Here is a 23924-nt window from a genome sequence, read left to right as displayed (position 1 = left end):
GAAGGACGCGCTGGTTAAGTGCATTGACCATGCTAAATTCTCCCTCAGTGTACCCGAACATGCGGCGGAGTGTGGCGACTAGGGAATTTTCACAGTAACGTCATTGCAGTGTTAATGTGAGTCTACTTGTGACACTAACAAATAAACTTTATTAAAATTTTAACTGATACACTACTACCCTGCCTTGAATACATCCTCCCCTCCTTTGTTACTAGATTAAAATCCTACAATTTTTCCTAACACCAATATGAGGACATTATCACAAGGATGGCAATGGTTCAAGGAGGAAGACTGCAACCATCTTCTCTAAGGGGGGGGGGGGGAGCGGAGTGCTAAGGATGGAAATAAAATCTGCCTTGTCAGCATTCCTCTCATTCTGTGAATATATTATAGACCACCGTAGACCCGGATCCAATTCCTGATTTATACACAAGTGACCTGATCTCAACTTCTCTGATTGCAATCAGATCACTGGCTGTGTAAAAAAAAGCTCGGCCGTGGAATAACTTGATGTCAAAGGTGGAGCAGCACACATTTACACAACAGTCGAAAATCCTCGCCGAATTCAGTTTTATAGCATCCGAGGCATATAAAATGGTGGGACGTGTAATAAGGTATCTATTTGTAAAGTTTTGATTTACAGAATAGCCTCGGCACTCAGAACCGCCCCCTCCTCAGTCCCACTACATCGCTTACACTAAAATGGGAGGTTAGAAACTTGCTTCAACGCAATGGCGCAGATTCGAGACAGTTTTTTTTCCTCTGGCAGATTTTGAGATTGTACGATTGTTAGAAGCTTATGGCAGGGCGCAGACAGGAAAGTATTCAGGAAGGAAGGGTTACACCGATGCTTCAGTTGCGAAGACAGATTGTGATAAGGCGGTGTGTAACATTAAGGGGAGAATCGGGAACAGTGTTGTTGCAAAGCAATTACCTCCGAAATGGGGCTGCACAGCAAGCTCTGAATGCTTGAGGTCTCCATTTCTGGAGGGAAAGCATTAGGACCCCATACTGTGACACTATAACAGAGGATCGCAGCACCGTTTCGACAGGGAGACGATAACGGCTAACTGAACGCTTTCAATTAGAAGCCACAATGTTCGAATAGATGTCGGTTCCCCTTCATCAGGAAGCAGATGAGAACCAATTCGACATGAATTGCTGGTCAATATGATTTCTTTGACTCAAATTCACTTTGTTCACATTAACAGTATATCCACGCCAAGTGTGAAACAAAAAAGAACAGATTCCACACAGTAGACAAGGCAGAATCTGTAATTAGAGCAGATAAATGTTTCAGGTTACAGCTTTTAATCAGAACTCTGCTAACTAACATGCAGCATTTTCTGTTTCATATGTATTCTTTTTTTTCATGTTAGAGAATTTAAACGACCCATGATAAAATCACAGGCGCCTGTACAGAAACAAAACTTAGCTCCCTCCCTTAGTTGGCTGTAAAATAAAATTAGCACTTTCCTATTTCAGTTAGAGCACAACCAGTTCTGGATTGCGATTATAACACAAACCGCGGGTAAATGCACTTGGCAATGATATTGTAAAGCGGACTGTGTAGTGGTCGAGTCAGAACAAACGCAGTCTGATCAAAGCAGAATGGCGATCAGTCTGCTCAGCGGCAAGTTCCAATAGCGTCTGTGCCAAAAAAAAATAGTTCGAAGTCGGGCACTATATCTCCTTATCCAACCTGAGTTTTACTTTGCGTGAAACAATGGCACTTCTACGGATTTGCAGTGTCACACGCTAGTGAGCTGAAACCTCTTTTTGTTTCAAGAACGTTTCCACGAAAGTAAATCGGTTTTTTTTTTGGGGGGGGGGGTCTGGTTGGGGAATTATTAACAGTAGGTGGGAGAGATTGGAGAGGCACATAATGAGGGTGACTTTAACTGGCACGGCGAGCCTCGCCGGTCCCCACATTTAAAGTGGGGTGGAAAAGGGGTGTGTGTCTGTGCCAAAAGACAACATGAACTAAACCTCCCTCCCCCCCCCCCAAAAATACTTTATTCATAAATCTGTGAACACATTCCACAATGACCATTATACAAAAAACGCGATAACATTCAGGTTCTTTACATACATCAAGCAGACTCGAAAAGGGCTGGATTTGCCTACTTGTGCTGCTAATTCCTATGTAAGTAACATTCTGAGATGCTGCAATACAGTGAGGGAAACGTTTCAGACATTTTAACAATGGTCTTACTCCCTTCCCAACCCAGAAAGGAGGAAAAGAAAAAGCAACATGGGGGGGGGGGGAAGAAATGCAACTTTAAAGCCAGAAGGTGGAAGGAAGTCCCTCTCCCCACTGCCGGGTCCAGTGATTGGGGGAATGAGTGACTGGGGAAGGAGGGTGTGTGGTTGTGTGAAGTGTCAATCAAAGGCGGCTGCTACACAGTGTGGCCCGCTGGATACACTGTGTCCGCTGGGGAAGGCTGGCGCTGTTGCTTCACTGTGTCGGTGCATTTGTGGTCTGCTACACTTCACTCCCTCCTCCAACAAACACACACCACACCACATCTCAGTCAGTGTGCTCAGTCTGAAGACGCAGAGCGGTTGGTGCTGGCTGCTTTCTTCCCTCCCCACCCCCCTCCTCCTCCTCCCTCTTTAATTATTTGCCCGAAGCTCTGGGGAGTTGAGCTGAAATCTGGAACGATGCGCCGCTGACACAGTATGCATCGTTAGCAGAGAGAGAGAGAGGAGACATTCATTTCGGATGGGTGCGGCAATCCGACTGTAAAAGAAAGGAGGTAGAGGAGGGGGGGTTACTAAAAAAGCTGCGGGAGGAGGAAGAAGCAGCTTTCCTTCCTGGAGGTGAAAGTGTACAATAGGGGACATTTCCCCCCCCCCCCCCACCTCCTCTCTCTCCTGTTGCAAAGTCTTTTACTTCTTGGGAATGCCGGGGATTGCCCGCCGTTCCCTCTTTTGAAAGGACTTGGTACTTTTTTTCACCCCCTCCCTCTCTCCCCTTCCACGGCGCCGTCGTCTTTTACTCCATTTTAAATTATATATATTTTTTATATATACACACACACACACGAAGAACACAACCTTTAAGTTGAGCGAAGGGACAGAAAGTAACTTTTTTTAAAAGCCGACGGAAAATAAGACTCGGTTGCAACACGGGGAGAGAGGAGAAAAAAAAAGAACTTGAAACAACTTCGGCGCACAAAGACATGGCGAAGATTTAATTGGAGTAGCTGCGGCGGACAGATCGGAGCACTTTTGGGTTGCGGGCTGAAGAGTTTTGAAGACAAAATAAATTGTTTGGACTTTTCCCACAAAGTCCACATAAACCACCCCCCTTCCCCTCGGCCGGAGCCCACCCTTGTGGAGTGTGTTGGTTTTTAAAGTTGAAACCCAAGCCGATGAAGATTGTCTGGATCAGAGGCGAGTGAAGGTAAAATGGCTTGTGTTTTGAAATGTTTTTTTTCTTCGGCTCGCCTTTCTGAGGGAAGGCCCCACACTCTCTTCTCCCCCCTCTCTTCTGCTGCTCCGACCACTTAATGAACATGGATTCAAACCGGCTAAATATGTATATATATAATATATTTCACACAGTAATCTAAATGATAAATAAGTTTGGTTCATTGGGAAAGGAAGTTTTAGTGTGTTTTTTGTGTGTGTGTGAGGTGTTTGAAACCTGAACCAGTTGAAGGCGTTCAAGGTCTGAACGTATCGCACAGAGATCCCTTTGTTTAACTTCAGGGCCTGAACCGAAGCGGCTATTGCAGCAAACTCTGGTAATGTACACAGTAACGGCGTTAAAAGATAAAGTGCTGTATTTACCTGCTGGGATAATTGACTCCATATCACAAAGAGGTAACCAGCATCTTTTGGATGACAGGAAGCCAAATGTTAACCTGGCTTCCACACCCTCCTTCCCTCCATTTCTGACGGAAGCCTGACCTCGTTTCTCCTCCACCGCCCCCCCCCCAAATCTTAACGTTGGAAAAATATTCACACGAAGTCCATCTTTGTGTCTGTCTCAATAGCCAAGTGTTTATTTATTGACAGAACAGTACTGCAAACATATATGTGTACACGCTTGTGTTGATCTCAAGGTTACCCAGGTAGTTTGACATCCGAAATCAAGTCACTGTCATGACTGTACTTTTGAGTTAACACAAGGGTGCGTGTATTTTCTTTTTGAAGCTTTTTGTTTCGAGTTGCAGTTCCTTAGAGTTTAACTCCGAAGTAGAGTTTTGGGACTCTGTGGTTAATAATTCACTGAAGTGTGAAGCCATTGATACTTTCATTATTATTATTCTTGCCTCAGTTTTGCTCCTATGCAAGATTCCCAGAGTTATGCTTTGGACAAGAACTATAATTGAATCTGGGAAAAGGTTGCATAAACAAGTTAACCATATTTTGCCTTTCAGAATGATGGCTGCTTGTGTGTAATGGTGAGGAGGAGGGGTTCAATGTGGGTGGTGAGGGGTGGCAATGTTTGGTGGTGAGTGATCTGGTTCACTTGGAGTCCAAATTGCCGTGACAACTTGCACTTTTACATGTATGTTGTAATCTGCAGTTATGTATGGTGGAGGCTCCAATGTTATTTTAATCATATGGCTGACCAGGCATCTCTCCAGTTCTTACTGCATGCCATTGGCATGTGTTTGAAGGATTTTTAGGTTGATAGCTAGCCTGTTTGACCATGTTATAAACACAGTTGGCGTGCAACTCATCCAGAACTTCTGGCTTAGAGGCTATCCACTGTACCACATAACTCAGAAATATTGTTTAGGACTCTTTAAAATTAAAGACACGCAGCATGCTTTGCCAAAGGTACCGATGCTACTTTTGGAAGACAATTTTGGAAGAGAATTCCCCTTGCCCCAGATTTTACATATTTTAACTTCCCCTTCTATGTAGTGAATATACACAACAATGGAAGTGTTATTTTACAAAAACATACAGGGTGTTGGCGATTTCTTTAAAAATAGATGGTCTTTTGTGATTTGTGTTTGATCTAGTGGAGGGAATTATCACAAATACGTTTCTTCTTAAATGAAGCTGAACTCCATTGCTGATCATCAGGGATCCAAAGTACAAACATGGGTTCTGGAATTTGTGTTCAAGTGGAAAGATCGGGATCCTCCCTTGAAAAAGGGTACAATATGGTTATCCACCTTTCGGTGTTTATATCAAGCAGTGGCTTTGCAAAGGTCATCAGTGTTCATTCCAAGTATTGCAGATCTACTTGGGGATCTAGTGTGCTTCACACGCCATCAGGAACAGTGGTTTGTCTTAATGGGTGCGATGAGTGCCATATGATACTAATTTAAGATATTTGACAAAATAACCAGTAGAGATGCTGTTTTTTTTTATGATTTGAAATAAACTACCTAAAAAGATGGTGAAACAAATTCAATTGTAACATTTTCAAAGTAATTGGATATATATCTGGAAAAAAAATTGCAGAACTATGGAGAAAAAGCAGGAGAATGAAACTAATTGGACAGATCTTTTGATGAAGTGGCATATGTGTCATGGACCAAATGGCCTTTTGATTTGGTGGTGCATGTATGTTGCAATAGATTTGGGATATCTAAAACCAGAAATTGCCTAGTGAATTGTGAGTTAGCCACTTGGTCTTCCAAATGACTGATGAAAGATGGCCTCCGGTTTGGAATGACTGCTGCTGTAAGGTGTTGATACAAAATGCAGTCAGGTACCCAGTTGTGGAATAAAAGATAACTGATTTCTTCAGGGTCAAGCTGGCTCATTAAAACCTGTCAGGCAATGGAAGATTCGAACAAAGTCAAATTTTCATGATCGAATAGTTTGAAACTTTACTCGAGCCAATAAGTTAACAATGCTGGAGGGGTGGATATGTCACTGGAATCCATAGTGTTTTCCATGCGGTATCACAGTGAATATCCAAAGAGCTGCAGTGATCCTAGTAAGGTATGATCAGCTACTGGATCAACATTGGACTAGTAATCCAGAGGGTTCAAGCCCACTATGGAAAATTGTTGAAAAAAAATCTGTTAATTTGTAGGCTGACAGTAGAGAACTAACCCATATAAATAAGAGTTTTGTTGTTGAAAATCCAATTGGGCCAAACTGTAAAAGGGTTAAAAGTCATAGAATCATAGAGTGCAGAAGAGGCACTTCAGCCTATCAAGTCTGCACTGACACATTAGAAACACCTGAACTCCCATCTGCCAGCACTTGGCCCGTAGCCCTGAATGTTATGATGTGCCAAATGCCCATCCAGATACTTTTTAAAGGATGTGAGGCAACCCGCCTCTACCACACTCCCAGGTAGCGCATTCCAGACCGCCGCCATCTTCTGGGTAAGAACTATTTCCTCACATCCCCCTAACCCTCCTGCCCCTCACCTTGAACCTATGTCCCCTCGTGACTGACCCTTCAACTAAGGGGAACAGCTGCTCCTTATCCACTCTGTCCATGCTCCTCATTATCTTCTACACCTCGATCAGGTTGCCTCTGTTCGATCAGTCGTCTCTGCTCCAAAAAAACAACCCAAGCCTACCCAATCTCTCTTCATAACTTAGATATTCCATCCCAGACAGCATCCTGGTGAATCTGCTCTGTACCCTCTCCAGTGTAATCACATCCTTCCTATAATGTGGCGATCAGAACCGCACACAGTACTCGAGCTGTGGCCTCACCAAAGTCCTAGACAATTCCAACTTGACTTCCCTACTTTTGTGATCTATACCTCGATTGATAAAGGCAAATGTCCCATTTGCTTTTTTCACCACCCTACTAACATGCCGTTCCGCCTTTAGTGGTTTGCTTTGTGCTGATGAGTTTTATGGTTTTAGCCAGATAAACTCCAGGTGAATCCTTTTGTATTTTGAAAGTCGTTAGTTTAATGTACCTAAATGTAGAATTGTGCAGGCTGCTGAGGGGAATGCAAGTTTTCTGCAAATATTATAAATACTGTTGGTATAAGGTAATGGAAAAAGCACAGTTATAGTTAGACTAACAATAACCAAAGCCCTGTTCTTCAGAATTATCCAAGCAGTTTGAGTGAAGCTGCATTACTGGCATCTATCCAACAAAGAGGGAAATTGTTCAGGTACGTCTTCTGCACAAAACACAGGACAAATTCAGTTCAGTCCAATCAATTTCCACCTTAACAGTCCACTTTCAGTCATCAGCAAAGTGATGGAATGGATTGTCAACAGTGCTGTAAGTGGCACTTACTCAGCAATAACCTGCTCACCGACGCTCAGTTTGAGTTCCATCAGGACCACTTGGCTCCAGATCGCATTGCAGTCTTGTTCCAAACATGTCATTCGGGAGCTCTAATAAAAGTGAAGTTGTACCTATCACAAATATGGTTGGGGTTGTTAAAGGTCAATCATCTCGCCCCAAGGGCATTGTTGCAGGAGTTCCACAGGGTAGTGTCCTCGGCCAAACTATCTTCAACTGCTTCATTATTGACCTTCCGGCGACTATCTTATTGTCAGAGATGGGGACGTACACAGGTGATTTCATGTTGTTTAGTTTGATTCTGGGCTTCTCAGATACTGAAGCTTTCTGGTCACATGCATCAATACCTGGGCAACACCTAGGCTTGAACTGATCAGTGGCAAGTAACCACACAAACGTCAGGCAATGACTGTCTCCGACAAAAGAAATGTGTCTCCACTCAATGGCGTTACCATCGCTGAATTCCCCCCACCATCAGCATCCCGTGGGTTACTATTGATCAGCAACTTAACTAGATCATTTGCATAAATAGTGTGGCTAAAGGGCAGATCAGAGTTTTGGAACTCAGCATGAGTGATTTACTTGCTGACTTGTTAAAGCCTTTCCAGCATTGACTAGGTACAAGTCAGGAGTGTGATGGAATAGTCCCCACTTGCCTGAATGAGTGCAGCTCCAGTAACACTCCAGAAGCTCAATGTCATTCAGGACAAAGCAACCTGCTTGATTGGGATCATGTGAAGCAAAGCATGCAAACATTTTTATTCTTTTTTTTTAATAACAGTTATCTGATTTGTCTTGCTACCTTGGATGTCGGTCAAATGGCCACAATCTTAGATTCTCTATTTTGGTTTTGAAATGTACACACACTTTCTTGTATGAATGAAGGTACAAGAAGAAGATTAAAATGGACACTGTAGACAGCATTTAATACTCTAACAGCAAACACCCCACACAAAAGGAAACATCCTAAAGATCACTGTGTGGCTGTTTGGTTCCATTATTTTTGTAAGTGTGGTCAGCTCTGAAAGAGCTGCAATTCTTTTCATTTTGGATTAAATTTGTGGCTACCAAAAATTGGGCTTCAGAATCCAAATGGTTAATCATTTGATTGTCCAGGTGTACAACACTGTTCCTCCAAATCCCTGACAATATTGCCAAAAATGGCAGCATGCCAACTGCCAGTTGTAAAGGTATCTCACATCTCAGGTTATTAAGCAAATGAACAATCTTTCATGAAAAAATGATTAACCCTGTTCCTCTAGTTTCAACAAGGTACTTTTTACTCTTTCATTGCAACAGCATGGCGATGTATGCAATGCAATCTAGTACATGTGGCAAAATAAAAATCACTTTGGTCCTTGTAACTGAAGGTAGGCATTCTTTTAAAGTCATTAAATTGAAGACAAGATGTGGTCCTGATCTATGACCAGATGTGCTCTAGTAACTACTCCACCCTATCTTAAAACAGTATAAAATCCATCGCATTTCTTCTTTTTAGCTCTGGAGGTGTGTCATACTGACTTGAAATGTTATCTCAGTTTCTCTCTCTCCACAGATGCTGCTGGATCTGCTGAGTTTTTCCAGCATTTTCTGTTATTTCAGTGTTCCAGCATCTGCAGTATTTTGCTTTTACCTTTGTTCCAGTAGCTATCTGGGCCAGTGATTTGGACTCTGCAACTAAGTTTTACAGTTGATGTTAAACCTGGGGAGTATTCCGTCTAATGAGGATGTGTGAAGCAACACTGATTGTTTTATGAAATTCAATGCTGTAGTTTTAGTATGGATAATGTACTCAATGGCGTTACCATCGCTGAATTCCCCCCACCATCAGCATCCCGTGGGTTACTATTGATCAGCAACTTAACTAGATCATTTGCATAAATAGTGTGGCTAAAGGGCAGATCAGAGTTTTGGAACTCAGCATGAGTGATTTACTTGCTGACTTGTTAAAGCCTTTCCAGCATTGACTAGGTACAAGTCAGGAGTGTGATGGAATAGTCCCCACTTGCCTGAATGAGTGCAGCTCCAGTAACACTCCAGAAGCTCAATGTCATCCAGGACAAAGCAACCTGCTTGATTGGGATCATGTGAAGCAAAGCATGCAAACATTTTTATTCTTTTTTTTTAATAACAGTTATCTGATTTGTCTTGCTACCTTGGATGTCGGTCAAATGGCCACAATCTTAGATTCTCTATTTTGGTTTTGAAATGTACACACACTTTCTTGTATGAATGAAGGTACAAGAAGAAGATTAAAATGGACACTGTAGACAGCATTTAATACTCTAACAGCAAACACCCCACACAAAGCAACAAAATGACATGCACATACCCAGAATGATGGATAAGGAGGTGTTGAAAAAGACAGGAGTGTTAGATTCAGCATTTTATATGTCAAATCATATAGAGCGCTATTCATTAACATGAGTATAATTACGAACTGCTTAACTTAATTTGAGTTTAAATCTGAGGATAAGTTGGTGAAACTATTATTAGTCCTTGTTGCACTTTGGTAAATGAGACACCAGAGTAACATTGCAGCACAGAAAAAATAGAGAAACTCGAGACTTTTCAACATTGAAGGAAAGAGGCTAAAATAGGAGTTTGCAGAGGTGCTCGTAAGTTGAGACTTGAGCACTGCTTTGAAGTAAATTTTGCAGAACGAAAGATTACAATTTCAAACTGGTGACATTCTCCTCCCTTTTCCCACACCCCCCCAAAATGGATTTATTAATGGAGAACAATGGTGGTTCTAAATTGCTATATTTGAGCTTGTTAAATATACAGAGTTGGATTTGATCAAGCACTTTTTTCTGCTATTGGTCAATTTCTTGCTGAAATTCTCTCTTGATATGTGATCCAGAAATGCAGCACAGAAGAAGGCTTTTTGGCCCATTGTACATGTTCTGGATTTTTTTGAAGAAAACATGGAACCTTTTGCCTTTGTGTATAAGATCCCTTTGCTGATTGTGGTTCATTGGATCATTTGGGCATTTGGGAACATCATTTAGAAGAAAATAATTTTATGGAGCACCCTTTGTGACCTCCAAGTGTCCAAAGCACATTTGAGCCAATGAAGTACTTCAGAAGTCTAACCCTGTTGCAATGTACCAAGTGGACAGTATCAGGATATGACTGTGCCTTTTGTGCCAGTATGTACTTTCGAGTTCCACCTTCACCAGGGTGTCCAGTAGTTGAAGAATTTTAATGAGAAATTCACTCGGATTACTGCCATCTATGCTTTGATGAAACCCGATCAGGCTTGCATTATTTCTTCTGAAATTCTCTTGACCCTACACTGCAGCTTGTGAATATCATATTGTGCCTTCCAGCTCATAAACTTGATGGCTTAACCCAGAGCAAAGATCCTCTGAATTTGATCGATGCAGTTACAGTTCATCAACTCTTGGTGACAGTCAGATTCAGTCTTGTTAGTTTGTTTCAATTTTCTGTTTATTTCTTCCAGCACCTCAGTTTTTTTTCAAAGCTGCTATGCATGCTTTCTAACTCGTCTCAATGATGCAGTCTTGATATTTCTAAAGGATTTAATTTTTATTTGCAGAGATTTTGGTATAGTTTTTATTTATTTGCAAGACTCACAAAACAGACTGATTAAAATAAGTGTGTGAAGAATGGATATCCCATTTTTAGTCAAGTTATTTTAAAGCCTGTCAGTGACACACAGGGTGCTACCTGCTATTACTCAATCATAGTCTAATTGTCTGTCTGCTATGATATTAATTCATTTCTCATGACTATAAAATGCAACATCATTGTTGAGATTTGGAGCAATTCCCTGTAGAACAAGTGAGCGGCCTTAAGTTTTAGGCTGCTCAACGATTCCAATTATCAAACCATAGTAGGAAACTTTATTAGCTGTGCAATCTTTTTCAATAGTGCATGGTCACATTTTGCGTAACTAAGTTTTCTTGGTCATGTTTGACTTGGTCCCAATTACCTTGCAAGTCATTTTTTTAGGAGAAGAGAAAAGTTACTGTAAATTCTTTTATTTCTTTTGTGACTATGTTGAATGATGGTTTGAAGGTTTTGCGTGAAATTCTTATTTTCATGGAGGGTATTTTGTTTGGCTTTCACTCTTAACACATTTTTTAAAAAAAATTCGCCGCAACTTTGGTTTGGTTTAAGTGGTGTACTTAGTTTTTAGAAATCCTATGGCTAAACCAATGAATGCACAGGAAGATCTCTGGATTGAATATGTTTCGGAGAATTTGGGGTGACCTTGAGTTGCAGACTTCATGCGTATGCTTGTATTGCTATTCTTTACTGTTAGCCTTAGCTTGCAAGCAAATATTTAGCAATTAAAAGATAGGTGAAAGTTCCATGCTTTATTGATGTTTTGGTGTGCATGTATGTGAATTTATTTCCAGGTAAATATTAACAGGATCTCTGACTTCAGCTGAATCTACCTGTAGGTCATCTTCTCGTCCTTCTCTGCTCTTCATGTTAGACCCTGAATTTACTACTAGTTTAGTCTTGTTCTTTTATAAATTTAAGAGAAGCAGGAAAGGATTGCTATATCTGAATGAAAATGCAGTTTAAAAACCAATACTAAATGTATATTTTCATTTCACCCAGCTCTTCTGTGTTCATGAAAAGCTGATATTAATAATTTCAAATCTAGTTACTGATAAACACTGAGTTACTTGAAGCTTTCCTATACATGAAATTCAACAATTAAGTAATTTATCAATCTACCAGCTTTCTAAAATTTAGTCTGCGTTGTGTCCTCCTGACAAATGTGCTTTTTTTCATTTAGCTAGTATCTAGATATCATAAAAGCATTGAATTTCTAACACATCATAAATTGAAATGATACTCAACTGTGTGCGTTAGCTTCTAATTCTCGTACACTGCATCATTGCATACCATAGATTCCTTGGGGCCGCACATGATTTTTACATTTTTGCCCATTAATTTGCATATATTTCCCATTCTTGGCACTAACTGGCCTTTTATGTTCTAATTTTGAGCTTATCCATCATTGAGGCAATAGTGCTAAGGATGGCCTTTTACAGACCTCGCAAATTACAAAGTTTCAAATGGTACAGGGCACAAACAGAAACACGAGTAAAAGTAGGGAACAGTTATCTGTGCTTTGGAAGCTGGAATGCTGGTGCCTGTGGGGTTGCTGTGGGTCGGGAGGTCACAGAATGACACGGTGAAGAGGAGGCACTTTGGCTCACAGAGTCTGAACTGATATGTGAGAAACACCTGACCTACCCATAGCCCTGAAGATTATGATGTGCCAAGTGCTCATTCAGGTACTTTTTAAAGGATGTGAGGCAATCTGCTTCAACCACCCTCCCAGCGCGTTCCAGACCATCACTATCCTATGTCCCCTCGTGACTCCCCCTTCAACTAAGGGGAGCAGCTGTTCGCTATCCACTCTGTCCATGCTCCTCATAATCATGTACATCTCGATCAGGTTGCCCCTTCAGTGTTATTTGCTCTAATGAAAACAACCCAAGCCTTCCAACCTCTCCATGATTTAAATGTTCCATCCCAGGTAGCATCCTAGTGAATCTCTGCTGCACCCCCATCAGTTCAATCACATCCTTCCTATAATGTGGCAACCAGAACTGCACACAGTAATCCAGCTGTGGCCTCACTTAAGTTCTATACAACTCCAACATGACCTCCCTGCTTCTGTAATCTATGCATTGGTTGATAAAGGCAAGTGTCCCATATACCTTTTCACCAGCCCACTAACATGCCCTTCCACCACTGAAGATCATAGAATCCCTACAGTGCAGAAGGAGGCCGTTCAGCTCATTGAGTCTGCACCAAAAGAAAGATTGCTGGCCAGTACAGGTATTGAACCCGCGACATTGGTGTTATTAGCATCACACTCTGACCACCTGAGCTAACTGGCTACCCTCCCAGACAGCGCATTCCAGATTGTCATCATCCTCTGGGTAAGAAAAACCTTTTCCTCAAATCTTCCTAAACCTCCTGCCCCTCTCCTTGAACTCATATCTGTGGACAAACACGCCAAAGTCCTTTTGTTCCTCAGAACTTCCTAGTGTCATGTGTTCATTGAATACTTCCTTGTCAGATTAATCTTTCCAAAGTGTATCAACTCTCTTTTCAGGGTTAAATTCCATCTGGCTCTTATCTTCCTATTTGACCATCTGGTCTATATCTTCCTGTAGCCCAAGACACTGGACCTCACTGTTAACCACCCAGCCAATCCTTGTCATCTGCAAACGTACTAATCCTACCCCCAGTCATTTATGTTGTTTATATAAATGCCGAATAATAGGGGACCCAGCACAGATCCCTGTGGTACGCCACTGGCCACTGGCTTCCAGTCACTAAAGCAGGCTTCTGTCATCACCCTCTGTCTCCTACAACTAAGCCAATTTTGAATCCACTGTTTCAAATTACCCTGTATCCCATGTGCATTTACCTTCTTTATAAGTATTCCATGTAGGACCGTGTCAAAGTTGGGTGGGAGGGTGAGCTGAGGAGGAGGATGTGGAGATGCTTCAGAGGCTATCCACTTTGGTAGCAAAAATAGAAAGGCAGAGTATTATTTGAATGGTGTAAATTGAGAAAGGTGGATACTCAGCAAGACCTTGGTGCCCTCGTGCATCAGTTGCTGAAAGTAAGTGTGCAGGTACAGCAGGCGGTTAAAAAAGGCAAATGGGATGTTGGCCTTCCTAGCAAGAGGATTTAAGTAGAGGAATAGGGATGTTTTACTACAATTGTACAAGGTGTGGTGAGGCCACACCTGGATAATTGTGTGCAGTTTTGGTGTCCTTACCTGAGGAAGGATGTTCTTGCTATAGAGGGAGTACAGCGAATGTTTACCAGCTGATTCCTGGGATGGCAAATCTGTCATATGAGGAGAGACTAAGTCGGTTAGGATTGTATTCATTGGAGTTTAGAAGACCACAACCACTTCCATCTAGAAGGACAAGGGCAGCAAAAACATGGGAACATCACCACCTGCAAGTTCACCTCCAAGCTACTCATCATCCTGACTTGGAAATATATCACTGTGGGCAAAATCCTGGAATTCCCCCCCTAATGGCATTATTCCCATTCAACCCATAGCATGTGGACTGCAGAGATTCAAGAAAGTAGCTCATCACCACCTTTTCAAGGGCAACTAGGGATGGGCAATAAATGCTGGCTAGCCTGTGTCCCACGAATGAATAATTTAAAAAAGAAAGTGAGGGGATCTGGTAGGAACTTATAAAATTCTAACAGGATTAGACAGGGTAGATTCAGAAAGAATGTTCCCAACAGTGGGGGAGCCCAGAACTAAGGGTCATAGTTTGAGGATAAGGGGGAAACCTTTTAGGACTGAGGTGAGGAGAAATTTCTTCATCCAGAGAATGCTGAATGCATGGAATTCACGACCACAGAAAGTAGTTGAGGCCAAAATATTGTGTGATTTCAAGAATAAATTAGGAATAGCTCTTGGGGCTAAAGGGATCAAGCATTTTGCGGGGGAAGGAGGGGGGACTCAGGATATTGTATTTGATGATCAGCCAGGATCAAAATGAATGGCGGAGTAGGCTTGAAGGGCCGAATGGCCTACTCCTATTTTCTATGTTTTGCTGAAATCCATGTACACTACCCTCATCTACATACCTGGCCACCGCCTCAAAAATTCAGTCAAACTTGTTAGGCATGACCTCCCTCTGACAAAGCCATGCTGACTATCCCTGATCAAACCTTGCCTTTCCAAGTGGAGATGGATTCTCTCCTTCAGAATTTTCTTCATTAGTTTCCCCATCACTGACATGAGACTCACTGGTCTGTAGTTCCCTGGATTATCTCTACAACCTTTCTAAAAAAAAACAGAACCACATTAGCTGCTCTCCAGTCCTCTGGCACCTCTCCTGTGGCCAGAGAAGAATTGAAATTTTGGGTCAGAGACCCTGCAATCTCTTCCATTGCCTCCCACAACAGCCGAGGACACAGTTCATCCAGATCTTGAAAATTGTTCACATTTAAGCCTGCCACACCTCTGTCAATTTGCCCAAGAACCTCGCAGGCTCTCGCGATCGATCGCTCGCTCGCTCTCTCTCTCAGCTCCATACCTTCCTCCTCATTCTTGGGTGAAGATGGATGTCAGGTATTTGTTCAACACTCTACCGATGTCCTCTGGCTTCACCCATAGATTGTCCCCATGGTCCCTAAGGGGTCCTACTCTTTCCCTGGTTGGTATAGGGTGTAGTGTTTTGGCTTGTCCATTATATGGCCTACAGTTTGGACACGCTATGCCATAGGAATAATGGCATTATTCAGTGAAAGCTTTGAAAGTTAAAATGATGGTTTATACAGTGAATATGGAGTGAAATATTCTGAAACTGTGGTGTCAGATTTAATTACTATGATTCAAAATTCCACATGTAATTGGTGGATGATAAGACACAAATCCAACGTAAAGAACCTACTGCTTCAGCTTGCGTGTATAAGAGCCACCGACAGCTTTAACACCGTTTTCTAATTTAAAATGTGCTGATGGCAAATTCTTGGTTAAAGACTACAAAGTTTAAAAAAATTGATGCATTTTCATTGCAGCCTTTGTAATTTATATCATCTCAGCTCATGTCAGAAGTTTTGTAGGAGGTAGAACGATGTTGGTGGTTTTAGACAATAGTCTGGTGGAAAGTAACATGACTAACTCCTCAGAAATGTTAGCTAGCGCTGCAGAATTCTCCTGCTTTGGTTTTGGAGAAATGGAAACCATATGAGAAATCTACAGACCCATTTAAGACTTGAATTTTTAATGGTTTTCTTTGAAGGAAGTGGAATCTCTGAAGGAATACTGGAAATCTTGAACACTTTTAATGGGGCACAGGCTACATAATGTCTCGTCTGACAAAATAATGACAGATTTAGAGATGGCGGCTTGGTGTACACGTCCTAGGATTTTTTTTTGGAACCAGCTGCTGTGTGATTGGGTTTCCAGTTTTAGTTTAACATTATGTTGGCTTTAAAAGTATGGAATGAATTGAATCACATAGAATCATAGAATCTACAGTGCAGAAGGACGCCATTTGGCTTATTGAGTCTGCACCGACAACAATCCCACCCAGTCCTATCCCCATAACCTCACACATTTACCCTCCTAATCCCCCTGACATTAAGGGGCAATTTATCCTGACCCGCACATTTCATACACCTGCTCTTTCCCCGTAAACCTGCAAATGTTTTTATCTTTGGGTGTTTATCCAATTTCCTTTTGAAAGCCATAATTGAATCTATCCTGACCCAATCAACCTGACCCGCGCATATTTGGACTGTGGGAGGAAACTGGAGCACCCAGAGGAAACTCACGCAGACACGGAGAACGGGCAAACTGCACACAGACAGTCACCCGAGGTCGGAATTGAACCCCGGTCCCTGGCGCTGTGAGGCAGCTGTGCTAACCACTGTGCCGTTGTGCATTGAGATCTCAACAGAGTAGCCTGAGAGTTTTGTGAAGCTCTGTTCGATAGCTCAGACCATCAATGCACATAATCTAGGCTGAGAGTGTACCAAGAGAGTATTGTGCTGTATTGTTGACATTGCCATTCTTGGGTAATATAAAAGTACCCGTGCCACTGTTCAAAAATGAATAGGGAGATTTCTAGTGTCTTGGCTAATATTTATTCCTGAAGATACAAAGATTATTTGGCCATTACTTCATTCACCTGTGGTTTGTTAATTTCATGCTTGACGAGCATTCTTTTGAAAGTAATTCATTAGCTGTAAAGCATATGGACTCACCCTGAGGATGAGTAGGGTGGCACAGTGGTTAGCAGTTAGTGCTGGGGATCTGGATTCGATTCCGACCTGGGATGAGTGTCTGTGTGGAGTTTGCACATTCTCCCTGTGTCTGCATGGGTTTCCTCCCACACTCCAAAGATGTGCAGGTTAGGTGGATTAATGCAGAATTACAGGGATAGGGCGGGAGGGGTCTGGGCCTGTGTAAGATGCTCTTTCAGAGAGTTGGTGCAGATGCGATGGGCTGAATGGCCTCCTTCTGCATTGTAGAGATTCTGTATGAATAATGCATTCAATGGATGGGATAAGAAAAGGATGATGCTACCCCCAGTTTGAAACTGATTGCCATGCACGAGTATCTCCGCAGTTTGCTCTTCAGTCTCAATAAATGTTCTGTCCTATTTTCATATGCCTCGTGTACCTTTTTATTTCTGAGCAAAATTATGTATGTTACTAAATCACTTTGTGCTCCAGATGAGTATAATTATTGAAGTTGTTGCCTCGTGTGATTCACTATTCAAAAGTTAACCTTAATTTAGCAAAGCAAGACAATATTTTTAAAAACCGCATAGTAAACTCCAGGTGAAGGGTGACTTTTCAAGAATCCAGAATCTTGACCCAATTAATATGCAAGTTAGAATCATAGAATGATTACAGCACAGAGGGGGGCTTTTCAGCCCACTGTCCATGCTGGCCTTCTGCAGGAGAAAATCAGCTAGTCCCACACTCCTGTTCTTTCCCTGTAACCCTGAAAATGTTTTTATCTTCAGGTGTTTATCCAATTTCCTTTTGAAAGCCATAATTGAATCTACCTCCACCACACACTCGAGCAGTGCATTCCCGATCTTAACCACACCCTGCAGTTTAAAAAAAATAATCTCCCTACCTACTTTATCTAGACTCTTCATTATTTTGAACACCTATCAAGTGTCATCTCAACCTTTTTTGTCGAAGGAAAATAACCTAGCTTTTCCAATCCACCCACCTAACTCATGTCTGTAACTGTTACCTTTATATCCTTGCTAAAGTGCAGTGTGTAGATTGGACACAATACTGCAGTGTTTTATAAAGTTTCTTCATGTCTTCCTTGTTTCTGTACTCTCTGCCGCTGTTTAAAAAGCCCAGGATCTGGTATGCATTCTTAGCATGTCTTGCCAACCTCCACGATTTGTGTACATGTACCCTCGGGTCTCTCTTCCTGTATCCCCTTTAGAATTTTACATTTCTCTCCTCGTTCTTCACTGTTCTGTTGCTACGGTTCTGGTTCCCATTTCCTTGCCATTGGTTTAAACCCTCTCCAACAGCACCAGCAAAGTTGTTGCACAAGGGCATTGGTCCTTGCTCTGTTTGGTGCAACCCATCTAGCCTGTGTAAGTCTCACCTTCCCCCAGAAGCAATCTCAATGTCCCTACAATCTGAAGATCACCTCTCCAGCCACACATTTATCTGTCCTATTCTTCTATTTCTATACTCAATAATGTGTGGCATCAGGAGTAATCTGGAGATGACAACCTCTTTGTTGCTGGTTGCTAGCTTTCTTAGCTCCTAAAATCTGCTTGCAGGACCTCATCCTTCCTGCTACCCATGTTGTTTTTGATGATGTGGATCATGACCTCTGGCTGCTCATCCTTGGAGTGCTCTGCAGCCACTCCTTAACAACTTTGACCCTGGCCTGGTAAACAGTATTGCCATCTTGGATTCACATCTGCAGCCACAGGAACACCTGTCTGTTACCCTAACTACAGAATACCCTATCACTCTTGCTTTCCAAATCTTTTCCCTGTCGCCTGTACAGCTGTGGCATCCACAGTGTTGTGAACTTGGCTCTGCTTGCAATCCATAAATGGGCTATCACCTCCACCAGTATTCATGACTGCTTGTTGGAGATTACAATAAAGTCATTATCTACCTGGTTCTCTTTGATAGCCAGGTGATGACCGATTCTCTCTGGCTGCACATCTTTAAGCTGTGGAGTGACAACCGTTCTCTCTCTCATTGTTTCTTTTGTTCTGCTTTGCTCTCAGGACTGGGGTGAGGGACGCTTCTGTCTTCTTGTATACATCTGGTAAATTCCCATGTACTAAAATATACTCTCCACTTTCCCCCAAATAAATTAATGCAGCATGATTTTGGAAACTTCTGAGCCTGTATTGGCCCAGAGGATCTCTTTGACCATCTCAAATTGTGTAAATCCATATATACTACTTTTATTGGCTTGAGAAATCTTGTGCACAAGTGCAGTGCAGTTCATGTTTTGGGCGGTTTGGTGGGGCAGGCGGATGCTGTTGGAGAAAAGGCAGACAAGGACGTTTGATGGGAATTTACGGTTGATGTATGTTAAGGGCAGTTTTTCCTAGTGGTAGTGGCCTCCCACAAGGTTCAGTTCTAGAGCATCCTGTAGACCTCAAAGTGATGTTGATTTACAGGTACTAAATAAATATATGTGAGTGTGCATGCACGCACAAATGCTTGCATGCAGGGTGGTTAATGGCGTGGAAGAGCAACCAGATTTAGGGATACAGATTCACAGGATACCCAAGTCAACACCTTGGGTTGATGAGACTAACACGTAGAATTCTAGGTTTTATTGCTGGATGTATGGAAGGTAATATTGTGGCTTAAGAGTAGGCACAGAGTGGATTCATTGGGATCCTGTCTGATGGGAGGAAATATTAATCTGAAGAAATGTTTGTTCATTAGAATAGTGCAGAATCTGGGGCAGTGTGATTTGAGGTGTATAAAATTAGGAGAGACTGTTACAGGGATGATTAGAGAAGTTGGTTTTTTCCAATATCTGAAGGTCAAGAACAAGTTTCTTTTGTGACTTCTATGTATTTCTATTGTGATTCAATTGAATTCATGAGGACATTTGCAAGTACTGGAGAGAGGAAAAAGCTTTCATCTTGTCTGTGTGGGCTACGTTTGAATCCCTACCAGATGTGAAAGAACATTGTGTTAACTCTGTGTCGGAGTGACCCAACTGAACTTTTAATTGTAGCAACTCATGAATTGCAGTTTGATTTCAGAGTTCTATGTAGTTGGAAAATTCACTAGGATACAAGTTTGTTTCCATTAGTGACCAACTGTACTGCTTAATCATTTTTCCCATTTTTAATGATTTTGAGAGACTCTTTTGATGGTGGAGATTGGGAAGGATAGTTTATCTCTGATGCCAAGATGTAGAATCATTTAATTCAAGTCAATATTCAGCTTAAGTTAAGTGAAATTACATTATTGTATTACATGCAGATACTTGACCTAAAGTTTGATTGCACATTCCCTCCTGAACCATACAGTCTTTTGCGTGCGCTATGCTTTCCTGCTTCTGTTAAATGCATAGATTGGTCATCGATTTGAAACCAAAACCATTTAATTGTGCTGAATTAGAGAATTATTAAGTACTTTGATTTTGGAGCTTTCTGGTGGGGTGGTTCCCAGCGTAGAAATGTCAATTGCTAGGGGACATAGGTTTAAGGTTAAAGGAGGGAAAAGTTACAGGAGATGTGAGGAGGGGCAAGTTTTTCATTTACACAGAGGGCCGTAGGGTCTGTTCTGTGCTGTACTGTTCTTTGTTCTAGTTGGTCGAGGGGTGTGTGATATAGGTTCACGGGAAAGAGAAAGTTATGCAGAATGCGTGCAAGGTATTTTTTCCTTGTTAAAGATAGGCCGCAACTTATTTAAATTGTGCGCACACTCAGTTTACCATTTCTCATCGCCATTTGTTGCCTGTGCTTTTTTTTTTAATGCCTAAATGCACATATTGATACGAAACACTTGTAAATTCAACACATATAAAGGAGAAACACGAGTTACATGCCTGGAATTAAACCAGTATATGTTGGGTACAATTCCTCTTTCCTCCTTCCACATCCTGCTAGTTCCTAACAGATTAGGGAGAACTGATTTCTCATGGCTTGTCTGAAGTAATTTATGACTGTACAGGTGGTTTACTAACAGGTAGTGACACAAATCTAGACATGGAGTGCTTTTTCTGCCCTACGCATTAAAATAATTCAGTAGAATAATGTGCAATTCAATAGATTGTATCTGGCCACTTTTCATTTGTTTTGTAGAATTCTGGCAATGTCATGAATTGTTGCAGATTGTTGATTTTTTTTTTTGGACTGATTGCAGCATATTTATGGAGCTTTGCTAAGGGATGCCAGCGCAATATTGTCAGACTGTGGTGCTCGGATGCTTATTAACTTGTTCACTATTGGGTGCTGCACGGAGTTGACATGTTAAATCATTTGTGTTCCTACCGGTTTGTTACACTGCTCTGTTTACACTTTAATTGCTGCACTGAAATCACGATAAATAAATCAAGAAAAGCAGTTGTTTTAGGATGCAGTTACACTGTCACTTCTGCTTTGCTGCACAGTGGCTTCTGCTTCACAGTGAAGTATAGGCCGAGAGTTGGACACTAATCTGTATATGATAAGTCCGCTTTTCTCCGTGTTGGGTCTTGACTTTTAAAGGCGTATAACTCAGTCTGAGTGCAAGAACCTTTAGGGGGCTGTTGGATATGCTATACCATTCAATAAACAAGACCAGAAGTTCTTAATGTTTTGAGAGAACAGACAATTGGTTGTCAAAATATTCAACATTTAAGTTTTAAGTTTATTTATTAGTGTCACAAATAGGCTTAAATTAACGCAGCAAATTAAGTTACTGTGAAAATGCCCTAGTCGCCACACTCCAGCACCTATTCGGGTACACAATGAGAATTTAGCATGGCTAATGCACCCAAGCAGCATGTCTTTCTGACTGTGGGAGGAAGCCGGAGCACCCGGAGGAAGGCAACGCAGACATGGGGAGAACGTGCAGACTTGGCACAGACCAAGGCTGGAATTGAACCCAGCTCCCTGATACTGTGAGGCAGCAGTGTTAACCACTGTGCCAGCCATAAATGACAAAGTTTACATGACTGTGATAGCAGTGCCTTGTCTCTCCCTATCCCCTCCATGATGTCCAAGTTGGTCAGCCTCTCTACTTTCCTTCACTGTATCCTCTGTAGCACTATTCTAGCTTTGGGCCAATCTTGGATCTCCCATTGCAAGCTGCAGAGCATCTTGTAAAATCTTTTCTTACCACCTTGGGAGTGACCAATGCTCTAACGTTTGGTTCCTTTTAAAGCTTTGAATGCTGTCCCTCAATTATGTTACCTTGGGTATGGATATCTAAATACCACCCAACTCCATACCTTTGAACCAACCATGACTCCATATTTTGGTGACTGGCTGGCCCCTTGTCCAATATCTAGTGGTGGATGACCCAGAACAATCCATCTAGATTATGCTTGCCTCAGAAGTTGCCCCGTCTCCGCTTTTTCCTCACTCAAATTATAGCGGAAATTAAGACCAAGTCTCAGGATAAGGGGCTGATATTAGGACTGAGATGAGGAGAAAATTCTTTGTCCAGAGTGTTATAAATTTTCAGGACTTTTCTACCGGAGGGCTGTGGATACGCCATTATTGAGTATATTTGGGATTGAATGTTTAGCATCTTGGGCAATCTATGGCTATAGGAAGTGGGTAGGAAAGTGGAGTTGAGGCAGAAGAACAGCCATGGTCTACTTGTTACAATCCCTCCAGAGTCAAGACCAAAGATTTGAACTTCCAGTTGATACCTGAAAGCATCACACAACAAGATTTAATGTTTTAAGACTTCTACAATATCAAACTAAAAGTAACATTGAATAAACGCTATTTCAGTAGGCAAGCTATACTTTAAACCACCACGTCAAGTCTCCTCAGAATCTTGTGTATCAATCCAGATATGCAAATTAGGAGTAGGCCACTCGGCCCTTCGATCACCTCTCATCCTTCTAAACTCCACTGAATATATACCCAGCCTTCTCAAATTTTTCTCATAAAGTAATCCCTTTATTCCATGAATCAGTTTTGTGAGCCTTCTCTAAATTGCCACCAATGCAAGTATATCCCTCCATAAATAAGGATGCCAAGACTCCATAAATAAGTACTCCAGGTGTGGTCTCACTAATGCCCTGTATAGTTATAGCAAGACTTTCTTATTTTATAGTCAACCCCCTTGTAACTTTCCATTTGCTTTCCTAATTACTTGCTGTACTTGCATGTTAACTGTGATTCATGGACAAGGACACCCAGATCCCTCTGTACACAGCAGCATTCTAGAGTCAAGCATTTAAATAATATTCTGCTTTTCGATTGTTCCACCAAAGTGGACAACCTCACATTTTCCCCACATTATGCTCCCAATTTCTGACCACTCACTTAGCCTACTTATATCCCTTTGCAGACTCTTTGTGCCATGCACAATTTGTTTTTTCACTTTTGCCAGATTTGCTGATGATGTACAATATATTTAGTCTCTTCATCCAAGTTGGGATTGTAAATGGTTGAGGCCCCATCACTGATCCCTATGACACTCCATGGTTATGGTTTGCCAACTTAGAAATAACCCATTTATCCTGATTCTCTCTTTCCTATTAGTTAACCCAGTGGTTCTCAAACTTCTTTCACTGGGCCGCACTTTCGGAATAAAAATTTGCTCGCACCACACCGAATTTTTTATTTGATAAGAAATACATTCAAAAACAAAAAAAAAACAACTCCTAGCAGTGCTTGATTCCTAACATAGAACACAACTACTTTATAATATGATCATGGAACATCCAGAAAGTATAAAACAATGCTTGTTTAAACCATGTTTAAATGTTTATTTGATTGTCCTTGAATCTTCCTGCCACACCTGCCATCGTATCTCGCCGTACCTTTGGGGACCAGAGTTAACCGATCCTCTTTCCATGCTAATGTATTACTATCAGTAGCACCATGAGCTCTGATTTTACAAAGTAACCGTTTTATGTTGCAAATGTCTTTTAGAAGTCTAAATGCACTGTTCCCTTCTATTCATCATGCTAGTTTATCTTTAAAGAACTTTGATAAATTTGTAAAACCCTATTTCCCTTTCATAAACGTATATTGACTCCGCTT

General features: G+C 41.6%; 1 protein-coding gene across 3 annotated transcripts in view; it reads left to right on the top strand.

The window, feature by feature from the left end:
* Positions 1-517: 517 nt before the first annotated feature.
* Positions 518-23924, top strand: part of erbin (erbb2 interacting protein) — a 247254-nt gene continuing 223847 nt past the window's right edge. For 2 of the 3 annotated variants that reach the window (XM_078215036.1, XM_078215034.1), the window contains exon 1: positions 2565-3409. The gene's annotated coding sequence lies outside the window, so the exon portion shown is untranslated. Of the gene's footprint in view, positions 615-2564; positions 3410-23924 lie in introns of those variants that run through there. The other variant, XM_078215035.1, reaches the window with a different exon arrangement.

Source organism: Mustelus asterias, chromosome 6, assembly GCF_964213995.1.
Source record: "Mustelus asterias chromosome 6, sMusAst1.hap1.1, whole genome shotgun sequence".
Taxonomy (NCBI): domain Eukaryota; kingdom Metazoa; phylum Chordata; class Chondrichthyes; order Carcharhiniformes; family Triakidae; genus Mustelus; species Mustelus asterias.
Note: the sequence above shows the minus strand (reverse complement) of the source record. Positions and strands in the feature narration are given on the sequence as shown.